This window comes from Manacus candei, unplaced genomic scaffold (genome assembly GCF_025592945.1).
Source record: "Manacus candei isolate 608988 ecotype Guabito, Panama unplaced genomic scaffold, ASM2559294v1 h1tg000008l, whole genome shotgun sequence".
Classification (NCBI taxonomy): Eukaryota; Metazoa; Chordata; class Aves; order Passeriformes; family Pipridae; genus Manacus; species Manacus candei.
The window spans coordinates 1,641,850-1,663,270 of record NW_026138056.1 but is presented as its reverse complement, the minus strand read 5'-3'; the positions used below and the strand labels follow the sequence as shown (position 1 = coordinate 1,663,270).

At 37.1% G+C, this 21,421-nt stretch overlaps 1 long non-coding RNA gene across 1 annotated transcript; it reads left to right on the top strand.

Annotated features, from left to right (window-relative positions):
- The first annotated feature begins 4,444 nt into the window (after nt 1–4,444).
- Nucleotides 4,445–7,790, top strand: LOC127464292 (uncharacterized). The gene is made up of 3 exons (XR_007901280.1): nt 4,445–4,704; nt 4,780–5,009; nt 6,258–7,790. It is a non-coding gene; the product is annotated as an uncharacterized LOC127464292 (long non-coding RNA).
- Nucleotides 7,791–21,421: the final 13,631 nt, after the last annotated feature.

The following is a 21,421-nucleotide window of genomic DNA, read 5'->3' as shown; positions in this document are numbered from 1 at the left end:
TCCCCTTCCTTCCTCTTGTTCCCTCCTCTCCTGCCCCTATATATGTAGTTTATGCTGTCTACTTTATATATATATATATATATATATATATACTCTTAATTAATATATTGCCTTACCCTCTCTCACTTTTTTTTCTTTCACTGTTATACTTGTTAGTACTCAAAAAGTAGTTGTTACTCCAAGATTAGAAATTTTAAATTTAAGTTTGAACTGAGAGAAGGACAACATTGAAACAGAAATCAAGTAAGATATTTATAGCCATTTACAACACTTATAGCACTGACATAAGGTCCCAAGGGCCTCAAATTTTTCAGCAGAACTAGAAAGGATTCATTATTTTGTCAGTCAGCTACTGCAACTGACTTTAACAAAAAAAAACAGATTCTGAAGAGCCGATGTAAATGCAAATAGACAAATTCCCTTTATCTACCTCCGTCTTATGTACTGTCTTGACAGAACTGCTGAGCTTTCGCTTCTAGGACAAAGTCGAATTTTACCATTCCTATGCAGTGTTTTGTATGCTTATACAATGCCTTGAAGAAATTAGGGTTGATTTTTTCCTTCCCCTTTGAATTATTTCTTTTCATATAGCTTCTTTCTTTTTGCAGATAATATTTTCACTGTTCTGATGTGATAAATTGTTGTTCCAAGGAGGTTTAATAGATACATTTATATAAACACATTTCTATTTCCTTTAGTTCATAAAGCACTGATGAAAAAATGTTTGCAAAGAATTAATCAGTAGAATTATGTTGTGGTTGGAAAGCAAATCTTAAAAAGCAAACAAAAGAAAACTATTTAGTGGATGTCTACAAACTGGTTGTCAGCCTGAATTCCAAAAAGCTTTTGAATGAACAAGCAGAAAATTTAGTAAGCTACAAGGTTGCAATGTTTCATTTGGAATGTCTTCCAGATTCAGTGTATTAGAAGACAACTTTCAACAAAACAGGTTAACGTTGCTGCCTTTTACTTCATCAAATTGTCTCCTGAAGACTTAAGATGGTCTTGTCTGAACTATGAAAATGCTGAAAGCTGTAATTTAGGTTCCAGTTCTACTGTCTAAGGACAGCATGAAACACAGATGTTCTTACCATATTAATGACAGTAATAGAGACAGTCCCTACAGTACTATTCAAAACTTTTTTTAAACACTACCTTTGCTCACAAGGGAAAAATAGTTGACTCTTTGTTCAAAAGTTGATAGCAACGGACAAGACATGACTTGCAGATGGCTAGCTGTATATTTTTGTCTCTAACAGGTGCCAGGCTCCTTCAAATATATCTTTGTAAACTGCAAATCTGACTACCTTCATTTCCCTTAAATCTGGAGCTACACAGCTTTTCCACTAAGTAAATGAGGACATGTGTTGGATTCTCTTTTCAAAAGCTTGTTAACTTTTTTCCTCTCCTCCAGTATCTTATGGACAACAGAGTGATTAAAATTACTAGAAGACAGGTTTTGAATAGACTACTAATGTATTGTTCTCACAATAAATATCCCATAGCATAAAATCACAAAACAATAAGCTTTCTGCCCCAGAAACTTTTGTTACATTCCCTTTAGCTTACTTATTTGCATCTTTATACTGAAGTGAGCAGATTGCTCATTGCAATATCTGTCTACATTCTCACTCATCAGTTATATTCAGGTTTTTTTTTCCATCTTGCTGCCTAGAGATGTATATCTCAAATTCACTTTGTACTTGTACCCCAAGTTTAGTCTGGAAAATAAACTTTGCTAGCCTAGGGTATACCAGTCCACGGTTGGGCATCCCACTGCTTCCCAAAAGCCTCAGAACTACTGTTTCCTGCTGATTTCCTTGGTGCTGTTTCTGTTAGTCTAACTTGGGACATGCAGCAGGATATTATCATTACATTAAACTAAGGAGCATATTGATGTTGTACAACAGTATGATAATATTATGGTAAATGATAAATGGATTTGCTTTTATCTAGGACTGAAGTCAATTTTCATTCCTAGCATATAGGTGTATGTGTATGTATCTGTTCACATACACATTTTAAGCCTTTTTTAATATATTTAATTTTTATTTTTTGGTCATTAGAAAGCAATTGTTTTCCAAGACACTTTTTTTTTCCTGTATAAATGCCTCTGAATTCAGCAGTGAAAAAGATAACAATACTTCTGCTGCATAAAATTGATCATGAAATACCACATAAAATCACATGGATAAAATACTGGAAATTAATTAATTGGAGCTTTTAAAAAGTGTTCAGCAAAATACATTTTCATTGAAGTATACTATGTTGTTGAATAGTTCTTCAAAATATATTTATTTTGATGGCAATTTCTTTGGATTATTTTCTTGTATGTGACGAGACCAACAAAATTAGTCCATGCTTTCTTTCCACTCTGTTTCTTTTTTTTCTCCTTGTAACTGAGACCATTTGGCTGAAATCTGCATTCAAATTTCAGAGCTTTACTCCATTTTAGATGAAGAGAGGCCTTAAACTGGATGTCTCAGAGACAATAATTTTCTCCAGGTTAAAGACTTGGAGGTCTCCTTTACTTCAAAAAGACCTCCAAACTCCAAAAAATTGACTACCGAAAACAAGACACAATTGCTATTTTCCAACCAGCAGCTTACACAAAATTATCAGTGTCACGCTTTCCTATCAATATAATAGAAATGTTTACTCCCTGCACCAGACTGTGATAAGGATAAATTAAATGTTGGAGAGCTGAATATAATAGAGAAGTCTAAATTTAGTTGTTATTTTTTCAAGCTGTTGCTAGAAGGCTGTGCTTGAAACGCAATACTGGATAGTAAGCATTCCCTTAGGATAAAGCTAGCAAGCTACCATCAAATTAAGAAACACACACCACCTACTATCCCAAACACCTCTGTAAGTGTGACTCATACACAGTCTTTGCTAATGTTAATGCCACTGCCTCCCCTGATCTTCCAATTGACCCCTGCTGGGAGATATGAATGAAAATTCATCACAACTTCATAATAAACTATGCAGGTTGACAAATATTTATTTTCTGGCACAGTGTTCACTAAAGGTATGTCACAGATAACATTGTGTATAGCTCCTAGCGCTAAACACTATGCTTACATAAGCGTATATTAGATGGTGCTATAAAGGAGGTCAATAAATGAGCAGGAATCAGTAGAGCAATTACCATTGCTCTACTGATTCCTGCTCAAGGTAGCTCAAGGATTGAAAATGGCAATAATTGTTTCATGGAAACAGTGGATGGATACTCAATCATCAGATTTCCAACAGTCCTAGGATTAAGTTATGTGTATGTATTCAAGGTCCTTAGGTAATTTCCAATTTTTTTGTGTTTTATTAGCATTATGGGAATATTTCTAATATTCATACCAAGTTACTCTGTAGAACTAGTAATGTTTTACAGTAGTGTTCGAGTTGGAAATAACTCAAGAAACTTAGCAAAAAATCTACATCCATAGTTGCATATTTGAAGAAGTAATCTCATTTTCCACCAAAATTTTCCAATAATCCAACTACATTTTCTAAGCTTTCCCAAACATTCTAAATCACAGAATCACACAATCACAGAATCAATTATGTATGAAAAGACTTCTGACATCATTGACTCCAACCTGTGATTGAACACCACCATGTCAACTAGATTATGGCACCAAGAGCCACCACATCCAGGCTTTTCTTGATTACCTCCAGGGATGGTGACTCCACAACCTCCCTGAGCAGTCCATTCCAATGTTTACTCACCCCTTCTGTGAAGAAATTCCTCTTAATGTCCAACCTGAACCTCCTCTGGGGCAGCTTGAGACTATGTCCTCTCATCCTATCTGGAGTTGCCTGGGAGAAGAGACCGAGCCTGTCTGGCTATGACCTCCTTTCATGTAGGTGTAGAGAGCAATAGGGTCCCCCTTGAGCCTCATCTTCTCCAGGCTAAACAACCCCAGCTCTCTCAGCTGTTCCTCACGGGACTTGTGCTCCAGACCCTTCACCAACCTTGTTGCCCTTCCCTGGACACACTCCAGCAACTTAATGTCCTTCCTGAATTGAGGAGCCCGGAACTGGACACAATACACAAGGTGCGGCCTCACCAGTGCCAGCTACAGGCAATCTACCAGAAAATCACTTCCCTGGTCGTGCTGCCCACAACTATTTCTGATACAAACCAGGATGTCATTGGCCTTCTTGGCCACCTGGCACACTGCTGGCTCATACTCAGCTGCTGTGGACCAGCACCTCCAGGTTCTTTTCTGCTGAGCCGCTTTCCATACTGTTATAGGTTAGAAATCCAGGAGAATTTTTTCTTCCCCCTGCCCCCCACTGTAGGAAAGACAGAGTTTAAATGGAAAGAGGGAAGGGAGTCAATTAGCCTTACAAAAGAACTAGCTGGTCAGACCGCATTCCTAACAGATGAACCCATCACAGGCTGGGGGGAGAGGGGAGGAGTTTTGGGAGAGGGTGGCTGGGCTCTTCTCGGAAGAGGAGAGGTCAGATGGCTGAGTTCTTTCTCTCGGACGGAGATGGGGATCTGCACCAGGGCATTTGGAGAGAAGGCCTGGAGGTCTGTCTTTCTTGCTTCTTGTCCTGGTCAGCCCTGACTGCTGGCCTCAACTTGCCTGCGAGCTGTCTTTTGTCTCCAACCCGGACCTGCTGCATTTTCATCGGAGAGTCTCTGTGCTCACTGGGAGAAAAGGAGGAGCTTTGAAACACCGTCATCTGAGAACAACAGTGAGTCCCACGGGGGGTGGACTTCTTTTCCTCCTACCCTTCTTCCATTGAGGGAAAGGTCTCTTTTCTTTTCAGCTTCTCCTGCGATCCGAGACCAGCCCCCCAGACCCCCTTCCTGCGAGGTGACCGCCAGCGATCCAACAGTGCCCCCTCCAGGTCAACACAGAGAACTGCAGGCTCTGCACCTCCAGTGATCCAACAGCGCCCCCTGAAAGCCAACACAGAGAACTGCAGGGTCTACACCTTCAGAGATCCAACAGCACCCCCTGCCAACCGTGATTAGAACTGTGCTAAAGGACAGAGAAGTATTCATTCAGACCTTTTGTTTGTTTGTTTGTTTGTTTGTTTTCCTTTTGTTTGAAGGGGAATTTTTGGGTACAGGACTATTGCCTAGGGTTTTTTTTGTGTTCTGTTACTGTTCTTGCCAGCATACATATATCTTTTAATAAAGGGTTGTTATTTCTTCTGTTTTTTCCACACTTCCTCAATTAAAGCCCCTTAATTTTGAATTCACAATTGCTGAGAGAGAGGAGTTTGGTTTGTCTCATAACTCATCCTCTTCAGCAAACTTTCCAGTCTCTTCAAACTGAGACACATACTTAGCTACAGACCAGTTAATCCAAAGATATTAGTATTATTGGGTTTAACTATGATAGTATCAAACCTAAAACTCAGTAAAATTCAGTAAACTCATAATATTCATTAAAAAAATAAAGAAAATCTCATTTTACATCTTTCTAAACACTAAAAGTTAGAAAGATATCTTCTTTCTTCTATCCTCATAAACTTGTGGGGGTTTTATGCAGTCAAGAATTAAGTAGTAAATAAGTAGGATTGATCAACATTGCAATGATTTTTCTTCTTACTAGAATTAAAATTCAATTAAATCATTTTAGATCTGAATTAGAATGGGAATACAAATTTTAGATCTAACTCAGTGTTAATATTAGCTGACTTCTTCAGAATAGATGAAAAATCCTATTTTTCTAGTAGTACACACTACAAATATATTCAACTTCAACTGCTGCTCTTGCAGTAATAAATTACGAGAAGAATATGATTAATTCTTCTAAAGAGTAGTCAACTTTTTACTTATGGAGAAGGTCTTAGATTTTTTTTCAGGTTTTCGACTCTAATTTTCAATATGTGCTTTCAGTGGAGTTTTGTTTAAAACTGATAATTGAATTTGTCTCAAAGTATTAGCCAGTGGCATGGCATCAGTGATGGGAAAATCAGTATTCTTTCTTAACTACTACTACTTCATCCCATTGCTGACAGTCTCCCTGATCTAGATGCTGCTCACTCCAGCTATGTGAAAATGTATTAAAATGCTTAGAGCTCTATTGGTAGTGTTGCTAACACAGAGATAGATAAACTATGACTGAAGAATAGATATTAAAATCAGTACAACAGATAAAGCCACAGCTTTAAAATTAACAGTGTCTCACTATAAATCTAACCCTATTGTAAAAATTCATACACATTCTTTCCAATTCTGGATGCCATAGTGTTTCTTTGAACATTTCCTGATACAAGTGTTTCTTTCTTCGCAGATGCAACTGTATTTCATTTAATGTTTGAGAATCAACCACACAGGAGGCAAGTATTTCAATTGCTGCTGCTACAGACAGCATAAGTCTTTATTTAACAAGCAATCAAGTAAGTGCAATTAAGAAATGGCAACATTCCATATAGTAAGTCGAAAAATAAACACAGTATATGTTTAAATTGCCCATTCATCAGATTATTTACTCATCACACCAGATTCCACAGACACTGGACTAATCTCTACCCACACTCATTTGTTCACATGAAACATCCTCCAGAGTACAGAAATGAGTTTTGGAGGACAGAGAAATATTTCCCTGTTCCTTTTACAGCTGCAGTCCTCACCCAGTCCCTCTGAGAAAGACTCTCATTTCCTTCTAAAGTCAAAAGATTCAGATTTTGTTCTGCTTTTTCCCTTTCCAGGCTGAATAATATCAATGTAGCAGTTAATCAAACAGTTGTGATAATGCCCATTTTACAGCCCACCTTGTAGGAAACCATGAATTCCCAGAAAGAATGCTTTACCTTTGCGCTTTCACACATCCTTGTTCCAAATAGAAAAAAACCCACCCATACATATATACAAACATATATGGAAAAACAAATTATACAACAGATCTTTTGATCAGTGTCTGACATCACTGGGAAATTTAAGATGACTGGCAAGGTGCCATAAACACTGGAGAAACAGAAAGTGGAAATTGATTCATTCTGATGGACTTAGTAGTCTAATGTACATTTTATGTCTCAGTCTTTTTGCGTCACCACAGCTTATACTGCTGGAGTCACCACAACAGAATGATCTTTACCATCGCTGAATGTCCGACTGTGCTGTTACCTACTCATGAAAGATCTGAACTTTCATTTTTTCTCACTAAAAGCAGTATCCTTTAGCAAAGTAGCATTCCTTGCACTAAATTGGTTGCCATCTGAACATTCTCTGTCCTTCAAATGTCATCTCTATTTATCTGCAAAAGAAAATCAGAACTTCTCTATTAGCAAGTAAATATTGGAACTTAGCTGTATTTTCTAACTTCTGATTCTCCTGTCTTAAAACAAAAGAAATAATTATGTTGCTGGGCATGTTAAAGCATTTTTAATGACTACACGTAATGAAATATTCCTCTTAACAACACATACATATTAGTTCCTAATTGAAAATTATCAGACTATTATCTTTGCAATATAATAGTTGTTAAAAGAAATAATGCAAATAATTGGGGGTTTTTTGTAAGATTTTTTATAAAAATTGTTTTCTTTGATTTGTGTAGTAATAAAATCTAAATGTGGCAATTGGACATAGAAAGGCCTGATGGTCTACTAATGCCATTTATCCCTATCACAGAGTATTTGTTTCACTCATTATATGTTAAAGATCATATAAGGTATGACAAGATAAACTTATAGGGAAATTAGTGTGCTATATTTTCATCAGGCCAGCAATAGTTTGACCTGAATTATATTAGATTTAAATATTTAGTTTATCAGAAATGAACTATTCTCTCTTGAATATGCAGTTTAGGATAGTTACTTAAACATATGGCTATGAGTAATGGAGTGGTACTTTAAAACATGTTTCTTAGTATTCATAAAATTTTACTCCTACCTTTCAGAACCACAACCTGTCATTATTACACTTACTATTAACAGACTATTTCAGCTTGTTTATTTTGGAGCATAATGGCTTTTAAGGCTATGTATTCATCCTGTTGCATGAGAATATTTTTTGTAATTCCTAATAACATTCTTGGGAGCTACTCATACAAATCCTTATTGAATTAAGAATAAAGATAGGGTAACATAAATGGAAAGAACATTGAAGGCAATAAAAACTTTTGTTACAAAAGATTAAAAGTAAGATTTCAGTGCCCAGTGGCTAATTGGTTGGTTTAACAGTGTCTCAGTTTATACGCAGTCAAAATAGTCATGATTTTCATCAGTATTTCATCTTGCATGCAGGACTACAGGATTGTAAAAAGCATAATTAAAATAGTTTTATAATAATTCATGGAAGATATGACCTAAAGGTTGCTGGTTAAGTTTATTTGTTATTTATACTCTAGACCATTTCTTAGTTTCTCATCTCTGGAAATATGTTCCCTCACAATTTTACATTTTTCTCTCCGAAACATAAAGAGAAATCAAATGACCTTTTAGCTACTGTAAATGTCATTATGAGCTGTGATGTGAACAAGAAGGAGTTGAAAGTTTATCGATTCAATCCTATAAATGTCTAGCAGATATCCAATGCAAATAAGATGAGGTGGAATTTCAGGAGCTCTTTAAAGTGACCTTACTTTTACTCCTGTCAAATAGACACATATATGACCTGACCAAAGTAGTAAGCAGATACAGCATCTCACTTGTCTTACAAATGACCTTCATTTTTATTAAGCATTTTTAATAGGTATATTAAAGAAAGAAGTCTCCATATATAATATTCGTAATAATGCTACACTAGAACTCTTCCAGTTTTTGGTATGCATCCTTTGCATTTGGTTTTTGTCATCACATAATGATAAATAAAAGTATTACATGATGCATTATCTGAAGTGGGAAGGAAAAAAAAAAGAACAGAATGGGATTTATTACCCTGCCTAACGATCTGCCTACTCAGTGGAAAACAGCTGGACTTTAACAAAAAATGAGTACTCCTCTGCTGTGTATGCAATCTTTGTGAATGGTATGGAATTTGTGAAATTATGGCAATCACTAGCAAAATAAACATCTGACTGGCATTAAAATATGTTTGGGTGAGAGGGAGAGGAGTTGGGAGTTTTCCTTAACATGTTCAGCCTGGCATATATAATTTTGTCTCATGAATTGTTTGTGACAAGTATTTTCATTCTATCAGTATCATTATATATCTTTTTCACTTAACTGTTAAATGCCAATTAGTCTAGGAGGAAATCCATTATCATATTTCATTTGTCAAGCAAAGAAATGAAATTTATGTATTAACACTATCAAATCCAAGAAGAGGAAGTTATTAATCTTTTATCTTAATTAAAACATGATTTCAGTGCTTTGGAATTCTGTATTCCCTTTATATCAATGATATTACAGACTGTGTAGTGTCTTCTTTTTTCCCATTTGCTATGCAATCTGACATGAAGATTGACTATGAAAGGTACAGGATGCCACAGGCTTTATGTGGTTATAAATCTAATTATGTCAAAATGGTTAAAGTGTTGAATAATGACTTTGGAATATTAATGAATATCCCATTAGAAAGATTAACAATATATAAGCTAGATTTTCATTTTGGTCCTAATATTGATACAGAGAACTGTAGTGAAAGCACACAGAGACATACTTAATTTTCATACTTCTGTTAATTATAAAATCAGTTGCATGGGGGAAAAGGGGAAAGTCCTCTTTATGTGCAGTAAGTAACTCATTTGGGTTAAACATCATCTGAAATACGAAAGGGAAGCGATCAAACTCAGTAAAAAGGGGGTTAAGAGAGGAGAAGATAAATAGGAAGGCCAGGTTTGCCTGCCTAATTTATAGATTTTGGTCTTGCTAAAATTATATTGCATTTTCAAAAGTCCGTAGCTGTACTGTTTTCAATGTGCTTTGTTGCTGATACTCCAGATACACTGTGGTATAATCAGACAATGTAACAATTGCTTCCCACAGATTCCTTTCTCTGTTTCTTTCTGGACTTGGAGGTAAATCAGCAAAGTGTCTACTCAGACTGATTAGATGAAAGAACTAACTTCATCCCCTGGCTTGGCTGGCTACTAATTTTCAGAATTATAGGGAGCGAATGATCAAATTTAACAAGAGGACAAAAATCAAAAGGCTGGTGTCCAAAGACAATATCATCTTCTAGAAGCAGAAGATGGCAGTCCAGGGCTCCTCAGACTATAAAACTGAAAGTCCTGGGTAGGCGAAAGCATAAAAATTAAATTAAGAAGAGGGTATAATGAGCTGTATACTGAATTCTATCTTTTCTAATATTACTCTCAGCTATCCTTCACCTCTATTTCTTCATTTCTGTTTTGGTTATTTAGGTCGTTCTCTTAAGATCAGTTCCAGATGGACAGAGATTTGTGTTTAAACAGAGCAAGGCAGCTTCACTAGAGTAGACTTATTACAAAACTTTGATTATAAGTGCTCTAACTCACCAAATTTTCTTAACATTTCTGTGAAGTCTTGAAAGTTCTTATTTTATGGATAGCCGATATCTGTAAGTACAAACCTGAATATTCTCTGGGTGAACTGTTGACTTTTCTATTAGAATATTAATATTTTATTATTGTTTTCTCTGTGAATAGTATCTCATTTGACCATGTTCTCAGTAAAAAAAAGAAGTAACATAGGAAGGTTACATTTAGGAAGATATCTTCCTTAAATAAGGTTACACGTGGAGATACTAGAGTGGGTCCAGAAGAGTGTGACAAAGATAATTGAGACTTTGGCATTCTCTTACAAGGACAGGCTGAGGTAGCTGGGCCCATTCATCCTCAAGAGGACATGACTAAGAGAGGATTTCATAAGTGTACATAAGTATCTGAAGAGAGAGTGTCAGGAGGATGCAGCCAGGCTCTTCTCAGGGATGCCAAGAAATAGGACAAGAGGCAACGGGAAGAAACTGATATACATGAAGATCTATCTGAATAGGAGGAAAAACTTCTTTACTTTCCAGGTGACTATGAACCAGAATAGATTGCCCAGAGAGGTTGTGGAGTCTCCCTCAGTGGAAATATTCAAGAACCATCTGGATGCAGTGCTGTGCCACATGCTCTAGGATGACCTCGCTTTAGAAGGGAGGTTGGAGTAGATGACTCTCTGTGGTCCATTCCAACCTTACCCATTTTGTGATTTTAAGGAAGGTTTTTTCCTCAAAAATTATGGAAACTTTCATAAATGTAAACTGTACCATAGAACCACTGATCAGTTTTATGTCCAATTTTATTGTACACAAGAATTGTCTTACAATTAGAGACAGGTCTGGTACTACATTAGGAAAGTTCCTGTTCAGGAAAGACAATTGCTACTGAGGGTTTTCTTGTCAAGGAGAAGAAGAAAAAAAGCCACTCAGAAGAAAATAATTTAAAAGAGTAGGCAAAGGATGCACAGAGAGACCAGTAGAAATGCAACATGAAAAGCTGACATGATTGTGGAATAATAGGAACAGAGAATGGGAAAACTTTAAGTTGTTTGAATGTGTAGACATAATTTTGGTACGGTTATGATAGGATTATTTGATATGATGGCTTCATTGGAAGTGGTGGGAGAAAGCTTATTTAGTGAAGGCAATTTAAATAACTAGCAAGTATGTGACTTAAAAGTTCAAAGGTATCAAATCAAGAAGGAACCAAAGTTGTGCATCTATATCCACCTTGCACCAAATCAGCATGGATGGTAGAACTGACTCCCCTGCTACTGCCTTCCCTGGTCAGCTTAGGTAACAGAGACTTGGCAGGTTACCTGCCTGAGGCAGAGACCATAAGCCTACTTCAGGCTGAGAAACAGAGAGGAAATTCCAGTAATGCATCATTCCAGCAATGGATTGAGTGATGAAACTCACTTCTCTCATGCTCTCCATTCATTCTCCAAAATATATTGTCTTGACAAACCCCAAGTTATGTATTAACGACTGGCAAAAGGACACAGGAAGGCAAGTGGTGATGTTGAGATAGAGCAGCAGTGTTCCCACCACTTGTTACTCAGTTTGGAGACCTTTCATAACACTGATTCTCTTTGTTGTTTTAAGGAGGTGTCAGTGAAAGTGTTAATTTTGCTACTTGAGGCAAACTTGTTTCATCTTTATCAATACATTTTGCTTTCCTTTCTAAGAAGTATTGAGGGAGTCTCGAAAACAAAAGAGGCAAAATTCCCATGAAAACAAGTATTCAATAGACAATGCAAGACTTAATGTGAGTGAATAGCAAAGCTTATAGAGAAATTAGAAACTAGTTTGATACTTCTGAAAGTGCCTGGACATGCAAGAATGTGGGAGATACCACGGCAGAAAAGTAATCTAAAAACAAGGTATATAGGTGTTGGATATATTAGGTGGAAGACAGAACAATGAGGAATTTGTTACAGGCAGGAGAAAAAGAGAGAATATGGTAATAAAATATGTATCTAATAATCAAGACAATAATTAGCAGAAGTGAAAAAATGTCAGGATTTCAAAAAAAAAAAAAGAAAAGCATAGAAAAAATATTTGGTTTGGGTTGGTTTGGTTCTTTGGTTTGGTTTTGTTTTTTTGGTTGGTTGGTTGGTTTGGTTTTGTTTTTATTTCAGTTCAACTGAAAAGTTCAGAGATAGACTAGAAATCACCAGAAAGTCATTTAGTCAAAAGCATAATGTGACCTGAGGACCAAAGAAGTAAAACCAAACATGTAAGCATAGAATGTTGGAAATAAAGCAAGGATAAAGGAATATTCCTGGAAGAAGGACTGGACACTTGATAAAAGTGTAGCTGTCTGGGCAGTCATGACAGGAACAGGAAAAGAAATCACTTAGAAGAGATCTTGCATAAAGAAGATGATACAGATCTTTTCAAAACTAGAAGTCCTCCCTTTCAAATTTATATTACTGGAGTGAGACTGCTAAGAAAGTGCTTCGGAAAGAACCTTAATCCAGACTACAAGAAGATAAGTGGATCCAATTTAAAAGCAGATGCTTCACAAGACAGGATTTTCACAGATTGCAAGAATACCTTGCTCATGATGTCAAATTATGACTTAATCCCCTTTAAAGGAAGGGACATGAATGAATGCTGTTAGCAAATTACATTCATATTTGATTGCTGTTCACCTAAGCCACTTTTAAATACACGGGACAACTAATGAGGTTGGGAAAACACCAAGCAAAAATCATGCTATCAATGTGAGTAAATTATGATTTGTGCATGCAAAAAAGATAATTCCTTGGAATGCACAATAATTAATAAGTATAACAGTTTTGGAAATTCTTTTTGTATAGATACTATTCATGTCATTCTGTTCCTTCTTGCTGGCTCCCGAGCTTTTAGTCCTAGAAGTACTGAATATGTCTGTATAGCTCCAATTGCTTCTTGTTCCCAAGAGGGTATTTTGCTACTTTAATTCCAGCTCTGAACAAGGTAATATTTTTTAAAATTTAACACCACCACCTTTTTATGGGTGTATATGCAGCATAACATGCAGTGTTACGGAGTTATGGAGGTGGCATCCATCACTTTGAAGTCTGAGGTTATGATTCAGAACCCCCAATGTACAATAACAGTATCAGCAAGATTGGATCATTTCCTTCATTTAAATATTGCATTTACTTCTCTGACCACACAAAGTTACTCATCAGATCAAATTGCTTATTTTCAAGGTTTAATTCTAACCTAACCCCTTTCTATGGCAATTATTTTCCTTCTCACAACTCACAATTACTGTGAAAACATACTTCTATGCTGCAAAATAAGTGAAACTGCTCAATTATTTTGAATAACAACAAATATTTTTTGAGGAAATCTTGCCACCATTTGTACAACTTTCAAATCTGTAAGTTTTCCAAACTACCTGAGTGAATTTAAAAAGGGACTGTTCTATATGCACTATGAAGATATGATATGCTTGTTTTTCTGCTAAGAAGCAAGTTTTATATTTCAATGTCTTTTATATTACCCATTGGAATGAAAGTCAACGTGAGTGTAGTTAAAAAAGTCTGTCATGTGCGTTTTCAAAACCGCCAGTCTGCCATGAAGAATCAGATTTTTCTTCTGAGAAATAAAGTGAGTGTGCTTATTAGTCAAGGAGTCATGAAAGTTTTAGATTCTCATTAGAAAGATAGGCAAGTCCAGAAATATCTGCACCTTGCCTGCCCTTTCTCCTTCACTAACAGAACTGAGATCTTTTCCTAGTTGAAATGGCAGCTAGAACTCAGAGCAGGCTATATGTTCACCCTGGCCCACTGAGATTTATTTATGAGGTCTTAGGTAGTGTTCTCTATTGCTCTGAAAGCAGCTGTTCCTCCAGCCTGATTTCTGAAACTTTATTTCTCTAACAGCTTGCATCATCACTACAGTTATAGAAACACACATGTATGTATACTAAAAAAAAAAATATATATGTTTCCTTAGAAAATCTGTATCCTCAAAAGACATCAATATTAAATATCTGCAACAAAACTCCAAGTCATGTATGTCTATCATACAATTCTTTGTAAAGACAAATGAAGATGCTCAAGAAAATACTTCAAATATGAACCATTTACTCCTTTTCTAAGGTAATTACCCAAGATACCTGAAGACTTTTTAAGCACAGATTTCTACTATCTGCTTAACTGATACAATTAACAAATCCTTGCAGGTTCCTTGGGTCATATTCTTCTATCATGGTATAAGGAGATGGAAAAGTCTTGAATCATAGAATCATAGAATCAGTTAGGTTGGAAAGGACCTCCGAAATCATCAAGTCCAATCCTTGATTCAACACCACCATGGTTACTAGACCATGGTACTAAGTGCCACATCCAGTCTCATCCTAAAAACCTCCAGGGACGGAAAATCCACCACTTCCCCAGGCAGCCCATTCCAATGCCTGATTACACTCTCTGGAAAGAATTTCTTCCTAATATCTAACCTAAACCTCCCCTGGCACAGCTTAAGACCATGTCCTCTTATCTTACTGATAGCTGCCTGGGAGAAGAGACTGACCCCCACCTGGCTACAACCTCCTTTCAGGGAGTTGTAGAGAGTGACGAGGTCTCCCCTGATCCCCCTCTTCTCCAGGTTAAACAACCCCAGTTCCCTCAGCCTCTCCTCATAGGACTTGTGTTCAAGTCCCTTCACCAGCCCTGTTGCTCTTTTCTGGACCTACTCCAGCACCTCAATATCCTTCCTGAACTGAGGGGCCCAGAACTGGACACAGGACTCCAGGTGTGGCCTCACCAGTGCTGAGTACAGGGGAAGAATCACTTCCCTTGTCCTGCTGGCCACACTGTTCCTGATTCAGGCCAGGATGCCATTGGCCTTCTTGGCCACCTGGGCACACTGCTGGCTCATGTTCAGCTTCCTGTCAATCCAAACTCCCAGGTCCCTTTCTGCCTGGCTACTCTCCAGCCACTCTGTGCCCAGACTGTAGCGCTGCATGGGGTTGTTGTGGCCAAAGTGCAGGACCTGGTACTTGGCCTTGTTGAACCTCATCCCGTTGGAATCAGCCCAACTCTCCAGTCTGTCCAGGTCCCTCTGCAGAGCCCTCCTGCCTTCCAGCTGATCAACACTCCCCCCCAGCTTGGTGTCATCTGCAAATTTGATGATGATGGACTCAATCCCCTCATCTAAATCATCAATAAAGATATTAAACAGAACTGGGTCCAACACTGATCCCTCAGGGACACCACTAGTGACCGGCCGCCAACTGGATGCAGCTCCGTTCACCACCACTCTCTGGGCCTGGCCCTTCAGCCAGTTCCTAACCCAGCAGAGAGTGCCCCTGTCCAAACCATGGGCTGCCAGCTTTTTCAGGAGAATGCTGTGGGAGATGGTGTCAAAGGCTTTGCTGAAGCCCAGATAGACACATCCACAGCCTTCCCCTCATCCACCAGGTGGTTCATCTGATCATAGAAGGAGATCAAGGACCTGCCCTTCTTAAAGCAGTGCTGGCTGGGTCTGATCCCTTGTCCATCCTGTAAGTGCTGAATGTTTCTCTCGTAGATTTCCCCTTGCCTGGAAAAACTATGTCTGGTACGTTCACACCAGTTCCTACTAGATCGCAGGACTGGCCTAACTGCTGTCCTTTCAACTTAGCTCTCCTAAAGTGAAAAACTTCTTTTCTTTATCTTAGTCTCAGAACAGTATTAGATGTTCAAAAATACCAAAATTAATACATTTCAAGAATATCTGTCCTTTTTTTTGTATTGAGTTACAGTCAATATAAAAAATCATCTTTTTCTCTTACGCTGAGAATATTGTGATCCTGTATGACAATTAAATATTGTCTTACTACTCCACAGTGTGTGGTACTGCTGTGTGTTAATTACTTTACAAAAGGATAACATCTCCTGCATCTCTTGTTTCATGTCTTTCTTACTGACAGTTTACATGCACCCAGTTGTGATTATGACAATTTTGAAGGAAGGGCAACTTACTTTCGTTAAGAGTCATGAGAGAGATTACAAACATGCTACAAATATCTTCCTTTTCACTGGAAATTTCTTCATCCTCCATCTCTGCATGTACTGAGCCTCTTTAGATCTTCCTGCTTTATTTTGAGCACAGGGAGATAAGTACTCCCATATCTTACACTTTTTCCTCTGCATTAACATTTGATCTGTCTTCATCCTGTGGTCTGAATTCCTTCAATTTCATTCTGATTATTTGTCCTGAATTATTGATTTCCAATTTTCATTCCCTTTTAAGGATACCTCATCTACCTTCTTTAGCTTGGATGCATGATATATGGGTTAAGTTTTTGTCTTTCAATTAAAAATTTAATATTTTTAATTTATTTTTAATTACAGGATTTTTTTCACTATCCACAAAGTTAATGAGTTCCCATCTCTAGCAAAAATATTTCTCTGCTTCTCATTATCAGACAAAAAACATATCTTCATATTGTTTCATTTTCTAGCTGTAGAGTATTCATCTTATAATTTTATCAGTTGTGCCAATGTTTCAGATATAATTGCTGACAGTGTTTTCACAGATATGTCAGTTCTTATGTGTCAGCCATGCTACTGATTCATGAGACTCCATTCTGAGTTACTCACAGCCCCCATCTTATGTTTTTGTAATGTGTACATCCACTAATATATGTAAATACATTTTTATCTGGAAGTCCAGCATTCTGTTCTGTTGCTATCATTCTCTGATATGCTTTTCCTTGTGCTTTTAATTACTGCCCTTTATTTATTTATCACGATTTCTTGTTCTGAGTGTTCCTAGACTAGTAGCTTCCATTATATTTCAATAATTTCTTGCTAGAAAATAGGTAAAAGTGAGATGTTCATGGCAACCTATGACCTTTGTTAAGAGAGCCATTTATCCGAAATGCTAAAAGCAGACCTAACTGCATACACAGTGTTATTCTCTGGAGCATTAACCAAATACCTCTCTTTGTAATTTCTATTCCTTCATCCAGTTATTTTCATGTTAATAAAATTATTAAAGTAGACTGGATTTGCCAGCAATGGAAAGGTCAAAGGGATGGGCAGAAAGAGGACAGGAGTGTCTGAGGTGTGTCTGAAGACTCTAGGATACCTCGCTGAGCACTTAGAGTTTCAGGAAGAATCAAGTAGGATTCAGAAACCGTGGAAAGATGCGTATATTTGAGAGGAGGGTCTTTCCCTCCCTTCATAAACATTCCTATCTCTGTTCTGATCTCCACAGAAGGATTTTACAGCACCGTCCTAAGTCTTTTCCTTCCTTCACACAATACCCTGTGGGGCCCTTCCTCTCCCCCCTGTGCATTTTTTCTACCTTTCTGCAAATGTGTTTGTATTTTCTCACACAGACTTGATTTTCCAATTATTCTTAACTAACCATTGCATTTGCAAATACTGGGCTTTAAGATGCAGCAAAGTATTATGTATAAGAGTATGGATTTCTGTATAAATCTATTTTGAAAACAGTGTAATGAAATTTTGCGAGAAGCAAGTGATAACCAAAACATGCACAATAAAATGTCAGATTTCTAATTTCACCTTCCTTCTCAACTGGATAATAACCCTTTTTTCCCTTGGAAGCTGCAGTGTGAAGTCTGAATGCAAACCTAACCATAATTGCCTTTGCTGTATATTAAATCAAAGGTAATGCGAAAGATAGAGTACCAGCAGGAAGATCATTTGTCGGTCAGATTATGTTAGGGGTAAGTCAATTCTAAGTATATTTTCTGTTATTGCGACTAGTGTATAAATAGAGCTGTGTGACAACAATGTGCGTCTGCTTTCGTCAGTGCAGAGTAACAATACAGAGAGAGTGTCTGCAAGAGAATGAAATTTTATATCTCAGTTGCAAAAGACAAGAAGCAGTTCCCATCTTGTTGCCCTTGTAGCCCTTGCCACTGGTAATGCAATAAAAAGAAGGACCTGCTACCTCCTCAGCCCAGAGGCACATTCCTTCATCAAATTTGCTTGAAGAATTATTCCTAGAGCTTGAATACGAGAGTGTTGAGAAGAACTACAAGAAGTGAGAATGGCAACTAAGTTACAACAGAAATAATTATTAGTTGGAAAAACACTCTGAAAATTGCAACAAAACCAAAATAAAAATAACCAAACAAACAACTACATCAAACAAAACCAAGCAAACAGAAAAACCACATCCAGACAACCAAATAAGCATGTGCAGATTCCTAGAACAAATGAATTTTCCTGGGGGTAGAGGAAAAAAGGGGGTGAAGTACTCTAATTGGATACAGAAGCTGACACCATGAAAACCATCAGTGAGTTTCAATGAGTTTGAAAACAAGCTCAGGAGTTTCAATGAGTTTGAAAACCAGTTCATGTTGAGTTTTTCATCAATCAGCACTCCCAAGTCTTTCTCTGCAGGGCTGCTCTCAATCACTTCTCTATTTATGCTTACACAGATGATTATGACTAGATTTATTGCTAATATGATATCTAAATATTACCAATACAGTATAGAATATAAACAGGTCTAAAGGGTTATAATATAAGCAGGTTTGGATAGACAAGTACAGGTTTAGTCTTTGGCATTGCAGAACGCACAATTACCAAGCAACAAAGCACCTATGGAGCTGTTTTAGCATTTTATCTCTGTATGTGACCTGATCTTAGCCCTTTTATTCACCTGTCCAAGTGTGTTTCCTGTTTTTGGGCTGGACATACCCTGCAAACATCCCTGCCAGGGTAGAGGTTCACCCAGAAGCTGACTGTAACTTTGGGAGACCAGTTTGCCCAGTTATCTCAGTCTCCAACAGAATTTTATACCCTTTTGCAGACCGATGTGTATCAAAGTTAATTGCAATCATCACAGCTCCCCCAGCTCTGCATTCATTATGCAAGCATCCAGAAAATTCCCACCTGGTGTCCTGCAATTCCCACCTGGTGTTCTTACCTTAGGACTAGTCACAATTCCCAATAAAAACAATTGCAAGGGAGAGGGAGTGTGTGAGAAGGGAGGAGCATGCAAAGACCCAACTGTCTTTCATTCCTGTCACAGTAAGTTTAAAGATACTAGGGAATTCACTGGCTCAAGGAATGTGGAATAAAATTTTGTCAACATGAAGTCCCCTATATGTATACCTACCAATGCAGAGGATTTTATTTTCTAAGCCATGGTGTGCTAGAAAGTGCCATATTTTATTGCATTTATGTTCTTTAGACAGATAGGGAATTATGTTTTTTCTGTTACAATATTACATGTATACTATAGAGTGGTTGGACTATGTATGCTGTGAATTCACCACTTGCTTAAAAGAAAAGCATCATCAAAACAAAACAGATTATCTCTCCAAAACAGGACACTGGCTTCACCTAGAGTATTAATTGTGGTACCTCTGAGTTTGTAAAATGATCTAGGTTCTTTCTTCTCCAGAAAATAACCATCTGCTTGACAAGTCATTAGGTAGAAGTACAAATATTGCCTGCTAGAAGTGCAAACCTTTTTGAATTAAATTATTATCATAAATGAAAACTAGGAAAATTAAGAATAAATCCCCAGACAACTCCACTCACTGTAAAGATTGTAACTATAACTCCTGTTCCTAAAATATTGTTATATATGCTATTTGACTCTGGTTTATTAGATTGATGACTTTCATAGGAAATTGTGTTTTCTATGAGAAATAAATTTTATGGGTACATTCTTTGGGATTAAAAGTATTTTTAAGCATCTTTTGCATGACAGTCAGACTTACGATAGTGAATGGAAAGTCCCCTCAGTAGAGTTCCCAGTTTAAGACAGTGCACTGGCTTATGCATTAAAGATAAGCTACATAACTTCTGACAATTCAGATCCAGTGAGGTGTTTCAAATCAGTCATGAATTAACTGAGGTACTAAAAATAGCTAGAGATTTTTAGCAATTTGACACAGACTCATAAATTTAAAATCAAGTTTCAGTTTTCCAACAGTCTAGCCTTTTTATTACGCTCTCTGTTCCTCTGTCTACTGACATATTTATCAAAGACAGTATTTATAAAAACATTGGAAAAAGTTAAGGATAGCCTTTTCAGTGTCCCTAATATAATCATGTTACATTTTAGAGGGTATAATGATGATAGAAAAAATACTACTTCAAAACATAAATACCAGATTATATGCCACTGCTAAATGGGCAGAGATTCCTGATGGAAAATAAAGCAGTGTTTCCTGGGTTGGATCGGATTTGATCTGTATAATGTATAGGGTGAATAAAATATTTTAAAATTAACATACTTTAAACTGCAGGCTTGTTTATCTGGTTATTTTTCTTTCTAATATATACATGAAACCTGAGGTAAGTAATTTTTTTATGTACCCATCTGGAACCAAAGCCCTTAATGATTCAAGAACAAAGCAGATTTGATGCACTATTGATTTTCTACCTCAGCAGTATAAAAACAATTGCTCTATGCAAAGATCTGTTTTTCTGGAGCTCTGCCATTAGTCTTTTGAGCATTTATGTAATATAGAATTTACATAGAAAAGGAATATCATAAAAGGTTAAAAAGGAAAAATACACCCTTTCATAACAACTTTAGGCAAGTCTGCATATTGCAAAATAGCTTTTGAAAGGTATTTAATATGCCTTCCAGTATTACGTATCTGTACTTCTCCAGAGTAAATAAATTCCCTCATCTCAGACCACATGCAGATCAGTCTACCTGCAGTGGTGCGCTGACAGGCTAGACACTATGTGCTGAGTTTCCTTTCCTAGAAGACTTGGGTATAGGGGTTTGGCCTTAAACTTTCCTGAATCAAACTGCAGTCCGTGTAAGAGGCATCAGTCAGACATCAGTTTGGTAAATCAAACTTGACGCCTCTCGGGAAACCTAACAGAACTGTGTAAAGGAAACTCCTGTTTGGCATCTGGTTCAAATGCGTCTGAGCTCAAAATCAGTTTGTGTCTGTTCTAGCATTTCTTTACCTGTGATCTGCAGACAGTTTGGAGCTCTTTAGAAGTGGAGAACAAATCACAGAAGCACAGTAACAGTGTAACCTTCTTGCGATATATTGTGCTATAAGGGCTATTTTACAGCAGCATTCCCAAGTCACTAAAAAGTCCAAGACAA